The following is a 7,505-nucleotide window of genomic DNA, read 5'->3' as shown; positions in this document are numbered from 1 at the left end:
CACATTTTCAGAGTTTCTCCCACCATACATACCTGATATTATCTAAGATTTGAACATTACATGAAGGTTTTAACAAGTTTTTCATAATCATATTAATGCTCTACTGCAGAGCTGCAAGTGCTGCAAAGAATACACCCAGAATTAAACATGTGTAACAATTTTCTAATCAGAAATACTTTCTCCACAAAAAAATTTTAGATGTTTTCTCTGACACAAAATGAAGTCAAAGGTATTTCTGCCTATATAGCATTTGTTATGATTCTTACATGTATTCTCTAATGAATTTTGAGATGATATTTCTTCATAAAGGATTCTCTTTCACTTGATTTATAAAGTTGTTCTACTGTATCAAAGTTCTGATGATTTCTCAGACTGATATAGTAATGCATTTTTCAGATACAAAACATTTGTAAAGTTTCTCTCCTGTGTGCATTCTTTGATTACTTTTCAGATGGTGTTTGTTGGCAAAGCATTTGTCACATTCACTGCCTTTGTAAGGTTTCTCTCCTGTATGAATTTTCTGATGACGTCTCAGACTAGCTTTATGTGTAAAGCATTTGTTACATTCAGTGCATTTGTACTGTTTCTCTCCTGTATGAATTTTCTAACCAACTTTGTGTGTAAAACATTTGTCACATTCACTGCATTTATAAACTTTATCTCCTTTTCGAATTCTTTGACGAATACTAGGATGGGATTGTTGGATAAAGCATTTGTCACTTTCACTGTATTTATAAGGTTAGTTTCCTGGGTGAATTCTCTGCTGACTTCAAAAATTGCCATTCTTGGTTAAGCATTTGTCAAATTCACTACATTTGTAAGGGTTCACACCACTATTATTTTGTTTCAGCATGAGTTTATGTTTAGAGACAAAAACATTATCAAATTCTGAATTTCTGTTGTGTTCTTTCTTCTCTCTGTGGATTCCTTCATTGAGAATAATGATAGAACACACATTTAAACAGTTTACACATTCTTTATATTTGCAAACTTCTTTAGTGTTCCAAGTTTTATGTCTTGTTAGGTTTATGGATTGAAGAGAAGCATCTCTGTGGTGAGTTTTATAAGGCATACTTTGGGTGGATTCATGAATCATATTGCTAAGCTCATTACATTTAGAAGAGTTCTCTTGTATATTCACATGATCATGGTCAATGTGCTGTTTGTCTTGTTTCAAGACCTTCCCATACTTTCCACACATGTGATGATTTTCTGGGGAAAAAAAAGGAAATTAGAAATGATAGGGATTATTGAAATGAGGACTAATTGATTCAATAACTGGTGTTTGCTGAAGTTTTAGGTAAACTATACATTCTCAGGAATTCATGATCTCAACAGAGGGGTTTTTTTGTTTGTTTGTTTGTTTGGTTGGTTGGTTGGTTGGTTTTGTTTTATCATGAAATGGATCATCAGAAGAACCTCAAATCTGATCTATATTAAATGACAGGAAATGAAAATAGCCCTCTAAATCTTATTTTAAAATTGTACCACCCACCAATCTCAAAAATATTAACCCAGAAAGGAAATACAGGGACAAAGAGTGGAGCAGAGACTGAGGGAAAGGCCATCCAGTGACTGCTCCACCTAGAAATCCTCTCAGTATGCAGACACCAAACCCAGACACTATTGATGATGCCATAAAGTGCTTGCTGACAGGAACCTGATATAGCTGGCTCCTGAGAGGCTCTGGAAGAGCCTCACCAACATAGATATGGATGCTTGCAGTCAACTATCATACTGAGCACAGGAACTCCAATGGAGGAATTAGGGGAAGGATGAAAGGAGCTGAAATGGTTTACAACCCCATAGGAAGATAACAATATCAACCAACCAGAGCCCCCAGAACTTTCAAGGACTAAACCACTAAACAAAGAGTACACATGGAGGGACCCATGGTTCCACATGCATTCGTAAAAGAGGATTGCCTTATTGGGCATCAAAGGGAGGAGAGGCTCTTGGTCCTGTGAAGGCTTAATGCCCCAACATAGGGGATTCCTAGGGCAGTGAGAAAGGAATGGGGGATCTGTGGGTGGCGCATTCTCACAGAAGCAGGCGAAGGAGGGATAGGATGGGGAATAAATTTGAAAGGTAAATAAATAAAATAACCAATAAATAATGAAAAAATAAAATTGTACTTTGCAGAAGCAAAGACAAATACATGATCAATCTTTAATAAAATTTTAGAAAGTAGATTTGTGGACCATGTATCTCTAATTTTGTGGTTACGATTTGATTCAGAATGACACTGCATAGCTTGGGTCAGGTATAAATTTATGTAACTGGCATTCTCATGGAAACCACTAAATTGGTTTGTTTCAACATCCAAAATGCTAGAATAAAGATCATGCTGTCCCAGAAGTAAACACAGAAACCAAATTAAAAAAAACAAAACAAAAAACAAAACAATTCTCCAAATCAACAGCTTTATATACACTTGAAAACATGTGCATTTTTTTAAAAATCATAAAGGAGTATTTTACAGTGATAGTAAGGTTAAAATACTCCAACTATAGTATAGTATATGTATAGACATATGATCCCTTCCAAATGTTTACTTTCTTTTTTTTTTTTCCAGAGCTGGGGACCGAACCCAGGGCCTTGCGCTTGCTAGGCAAGCGCTCTACCACTGAGCTAAATCCCCAACCCCACGAATGTTTACTTTCTTTGAACTTTAAGTTCTGACTGAAGCAAGATAGACTAGTCCTATGGAGAGATCTCAAAGCACACAATACTGATTACTTTTCTAAAGAAAGCAGAGAAGTGTAAATGAAACACACTAAAATGTTAGGATTTTAACCAGAATTTCCTTCATTCAGGGGGTCTCTAAACATTTCAGAGAGGAATAAAACAAGAAGTGCATTCTTACCAACAAACAAGTTGTAATTCTCCATCATCACATCTATGTACAATGTCCTCTGAATAAAACGGAGACATTCCCATTCCTCCAGTGAGAAGTCCAGAGTCACATCCTTAAAGGTTAACAGACCCTGGAATGAAAAATTACCCATTTGCTATTGAACAAAAATGCTTTCCTAGGTTAAAAAGGAAGTAATTAAGATATAATTTGTGATATAGATGAGGTAAGAAATTATTGAAGGGCAAATGTTTTCTAAATGTTTTATGGAGATGTGTCTGAAGGTATGAATTGCTGCTCTTCCAAAGACAATCTACAGAATGACTTACTATAAACGCTCACATTTAGAAAGGCTCTTCCCTTCATGAATTTTCATTGATTTTCAGAGAACTTAAAAGCAAATTGAAGATTTGCTACCATCACTTCATTTGAAATTTTGTGTGCAGTTTGATTGGTGTAATATCTTTTAAAGTCTTCTATTATGATATTTGTTTCTGAGTATCCACAAGGCTCTACACAGTGGATTGCTAAAACTGGTTCTTTAAAATCCAATGATCTCTTCTGAACACTACTGGCAGGAGGAATACATAGCGCATCTGCATACATTCAGGCAAATGTAACCAACCTATATCGAAGAAAAATGAACTTTAACTGCAATAGAATATACTCTCTAAAATAGTCATAAATGTTCTTGTCTTTAGGTCTCTGAGAATGCATGATATGACAAAGGAAGCAAACAATAAAGAATATAACATGAACATTTGATGTCTGGATGCAGTAATGTACCTTTATTTTTTTTTTCCCGGAGCTGGGGACCGAACCCAGGGCCTTGGGCTTGCTAGACAAGCGCTCTACCACTGAGCTAAATCCCCAACCCCTGTAATGTACCTTTATTAAAGCATGTGTTCAATTCTATAATGTCCACCTTGCCCAAATATGGAAATTAGCTCAATCCTGTATGAAGAATAACTAGGAGTTAATGATGGTTGCAAGTGGACAAGTCCTCCTCCCTCTTCCTCTGCTGGAGACAGGTAAGTAGATAGCTTTTTTTTTTTTTTTTTGGAGATGGAAGTCCAGTCTTTTACTTCTATAAGATAGTTCCTTAGGAATTGCAAATAATTTCAGCCATTTACCCTAGGATCAGTATTGATTATCCCATGACTCAGCGTATTTTAATGAATATTTCTTTGTTTACATTTCAAATGTTATTCCCTTTCCTAGTTTCCTGTCCATAAGCCACCTATTTGTTCCCCCCTTCTTCTATAAGGGTGTGCCCTCCCCATCCACCCCCCCTTTACTACCTCCCTGACAATCCCTAACACTGGGTGTCCAACCTTGACAGGACCAAGGGCTTCTCCTTCCACTGGTGCCCAACAAGGCCATCCTCCTCTACATATGCAGTTGGATCCATTGGTCAGTCCATGTATAGATCTTTGGGTGATGGTTTAGTCCCCGAAGTTTGGTTGGCATTGTTGTTCTTATGGGGTTGTAAGCCCATGGCTCTTTCAATCTTTTCTCTAATTCTTCCAACGAGGCGTCCTGTTCTCAGTTCAGTGGTTTGCTGCTAGCATTAGCCTCTGTATCTGACATATTCTGGCTGTGTCTCTCAGGAGAGATCTATATCCAGTTCCAGTCAGCATGCACTACTTAGCTTCATCAATCTTATCTACTTTTGGAGGATGTATATATATGAGCCATATGTGGGGAAGACTATGAATGGCCATTCCTTCAGTCTCTGCTCTAAACTTTGCCACCATATCCCCCCTACGGATATTTTTGTTCCCCATTTTAAGAAGGAGCGAAGCATCCACATTTTCATCATCCTTCTTCTTGAGCTTCATGTCATCCCTGGATTGCATCTTGGGTAATTGGAGTTTTTGGGCTAATATCCACTTATCAGTCAGTGAATACCATGTGTGTTTTTCTGTCATTGGGTTACGTCACTCAGGATATGTTCTAGTTCAATCCATTTGCCTATGAATTTCATGAAGTTGTTTTTGATAGCTGAGCAGTACACCATTGTGTAGATGTACCACATTTTCTGAATCTATTCCTCTGTTGAAGGGCATCTGGGCTCTTTCCAGCTTCTGGCTATTATAAATAAGGCTGCTATGAACATAGTGGAGCATGTGTCTCTGTTGTATGTTGAAACATCCTTTGGGTATATGCCCAGGAGAAATATAGCTGAATCCTCAGGTAGTAGAATGTTCAATTTTCTGAGGAACTTCCAAACTGATTTCCAGAGTGGTTGTACCAGTTTTCAATTTCACCAACAATGGAGGAGTGTTCCTCTTTCTCCACATCCTCACCAGCATCTGCTGTTGCCTGAGTCTTTTATCTTAGCCATTCTGACTGGTGTGAGGTAAAATCTCAGTGTTGTTTTGATTTGCATTTCCCTGATGACTAAGGATATTGAACATTTGTTTAGGTGCTTCTCAGCCATTTGATATTCATTAGCTGAAAATTCTTTGTTTGACTCTGTACCCCATTTTTAATAGGGTTATTTGGCTCTCTGGAGTCTAACTTCTTGAGTTCTTTGTATATTTTGGATATTAGCCCTCTATCAGATATAGGATTGGTAAAGATCTTTTCCCAATCTGTTGGTTACTGTTTTGTCCTAATAACAGTGTCCTTTGCCTTACAGAAGTTTTGCAGTTTTATTAGGTCCCATTTGTCGATTCTTGATCTTAGAGCATGAGCCATTGGTGTTTTGTTCAGGAAATTTTACCCAGTGCCCATGTGATTGAGACTCTTCCCCACTTTTCCTTCTATTAGTTTGAGTGTATCTGGTTTGATGTACAGGTCCTTGATCCACTTGGACTTAAGGTTTGTACAGGGTGATAAGAGCAGATCGATCTGCATTCTTCTACATGCTGACCTCCAGTTGAACCAGCACCATTTGTTGAAAATGCTATCTTTTTTCCATTGGATGGTTTTAGCTCCTTTGTCAAAGATCAAGTGACCATAAGTGTGTGGGTTCATTTCTGGGTCTTCAATTCTATTCCACTGATCTACCTGCCTGTCTCTGTACCAATACCATACAGTTTTTATTACTATTGCTCTGTAATTCTGCTTGAGGTCAGGGATGGTGACTCTCCTAGAAGTTCTTTTATTGTTAAGGATAGTTTTTGCTATCCTGGTATTTTTATTATTCTAAATGAATTTGCGAATTGCTCTTTCTAGCTCTATGAAGAATTGAGTTGGAATTTTCGTCAGGATTGCATTGAACCTGTAGATTGCTTTTGACAAAATGGCCACTTTTATTATATGAATGCTGCCAATCCATAAGCATGGGAGATCTTTCCATCTTCTGAGATCTTCTTCAATTTATTTCTACAGAGACTTGAAGTTCTTGTCATACAGATCTTTCACTTGCTTGGTTAAAGTCACACCGAGGTATTTTATGTAATTTAGGACTATTGTAAAGGGTGTCATTTTCCTAATTGCTCTCCACAAACTGACAAGTCTTTATTTCTAAATACAAGACTGACAAACTCATTGAATATAAAGAGGGTGATCTGGTACCTGCAAGAACCTTCATTCCTTTGTTCCAGTCCTGTGTTATGGGAAGGTGTAGGCAAGATTCGAAGGAGTAATGTACACACTGAACCAACCACAGAACCTTTGATCTATAATCTGTCCTTTATGTAAAACATGTCAGGTCAATGATGTCTTGAAGATATTGGGAGTAACAAATCAATATCTGATTTGACTTAAATAGCAGAGGCACATTTGGTAAATGTTATATATCAGCAGTCAAATAGGTTTACAAACATGAGTATAGCAGAAGGTTTTCTTGGAACCACCACCAGTGTTACAAATCATGACAGGGAGATTTCTGTATAGTTTAAATCTTAGGCCTTTGATTGTACCAGTCTCCCAGCTATCATTTAAACTTCAGACTATTCAAGCTTATGATTTGCCATAGCTCTTTACCTATTTGCTCCTGTTCCCATCCATTTCTTCACCACCACCACTTCTAAATGTCCTGCATCTGCTTCTTCTTCCTACATCCCTCTCTCTTCCCAGGATTTCCACCCTCCAATTCTTGTCCCAGGTATATATGTGCAGTGTTCATGTAAGCCAGAAGAGGGAAATGGAGCCCATGTCTTAGAATGGTCCTTTGATGGACTTCCAATGTAAAGGAATACACATGTCCCAGTTTTCTGAGTACTGAGATTATTCTATACAGTCTTGCAATGTAATCGCATTTTGCATATCTAAACAATCTAATCTATATTCTGTAAAACTTTTGACAGTTTCGTTTACACTATCAAAACACTAACATCCTAAACACTAGAAACATCCATAAAATCTATTTTATCAGTAGAAGGAAAAGGTTCTTGTGGGTCGAAGATAAGTTGTAGGAAACCAGGAATGTAAAACTACAGGGTTTTCTCCTCAATGGAAGAGAAGTTCACTCTTTTCTTCAAGAAGTGAGGGAATCGTACCCGGTGTGACTTTAACCAAGCAAGTAAAAGATTTGTACAATAAGAACTTCAAGACACTGAAGAAAGAAATTGAAGAAGACCTCAGAAGATGGAAAGATCTCCCATGCTCATGGATTGGCAGGATTAATATAGTAAAAATGGACATTTTACCAAAAGCGATCTACAGATTCAATGCAATCCCCATCAAAATACCAATCCAA

At 37.4% G+C, this 7,505-nt stretch overlaps 1 pseudogene; it reads right to left on the bottom strand.

Moving 5' to 3' along the window:
- Window positions 1-239: 239 nt before the first annotated feature.
- Window positions 240-7,505, bottom strand: part of LOC116892904 — a 9,155-nt pseudogene continuing 1,889 nt past the window's right edge.

Source organism: Rattus rattus, chromosome 1 (genome assembly GCF_011064425.1).
Source record: "Rattus rattus isolate New Zealand chromosome 1, Rrattus_CSIRO_v1, whole genome shotgun sequence".
NCBI lineage: Eukaryota > Metazoa > Chordata > Mammalia > Rodentia > Muridae > Rattus > Rattus rattus.
Note: the sequence above shows the minus strand (reverse complement) of the source record. Positions and strands in the feature narration are given on the sequence as shown.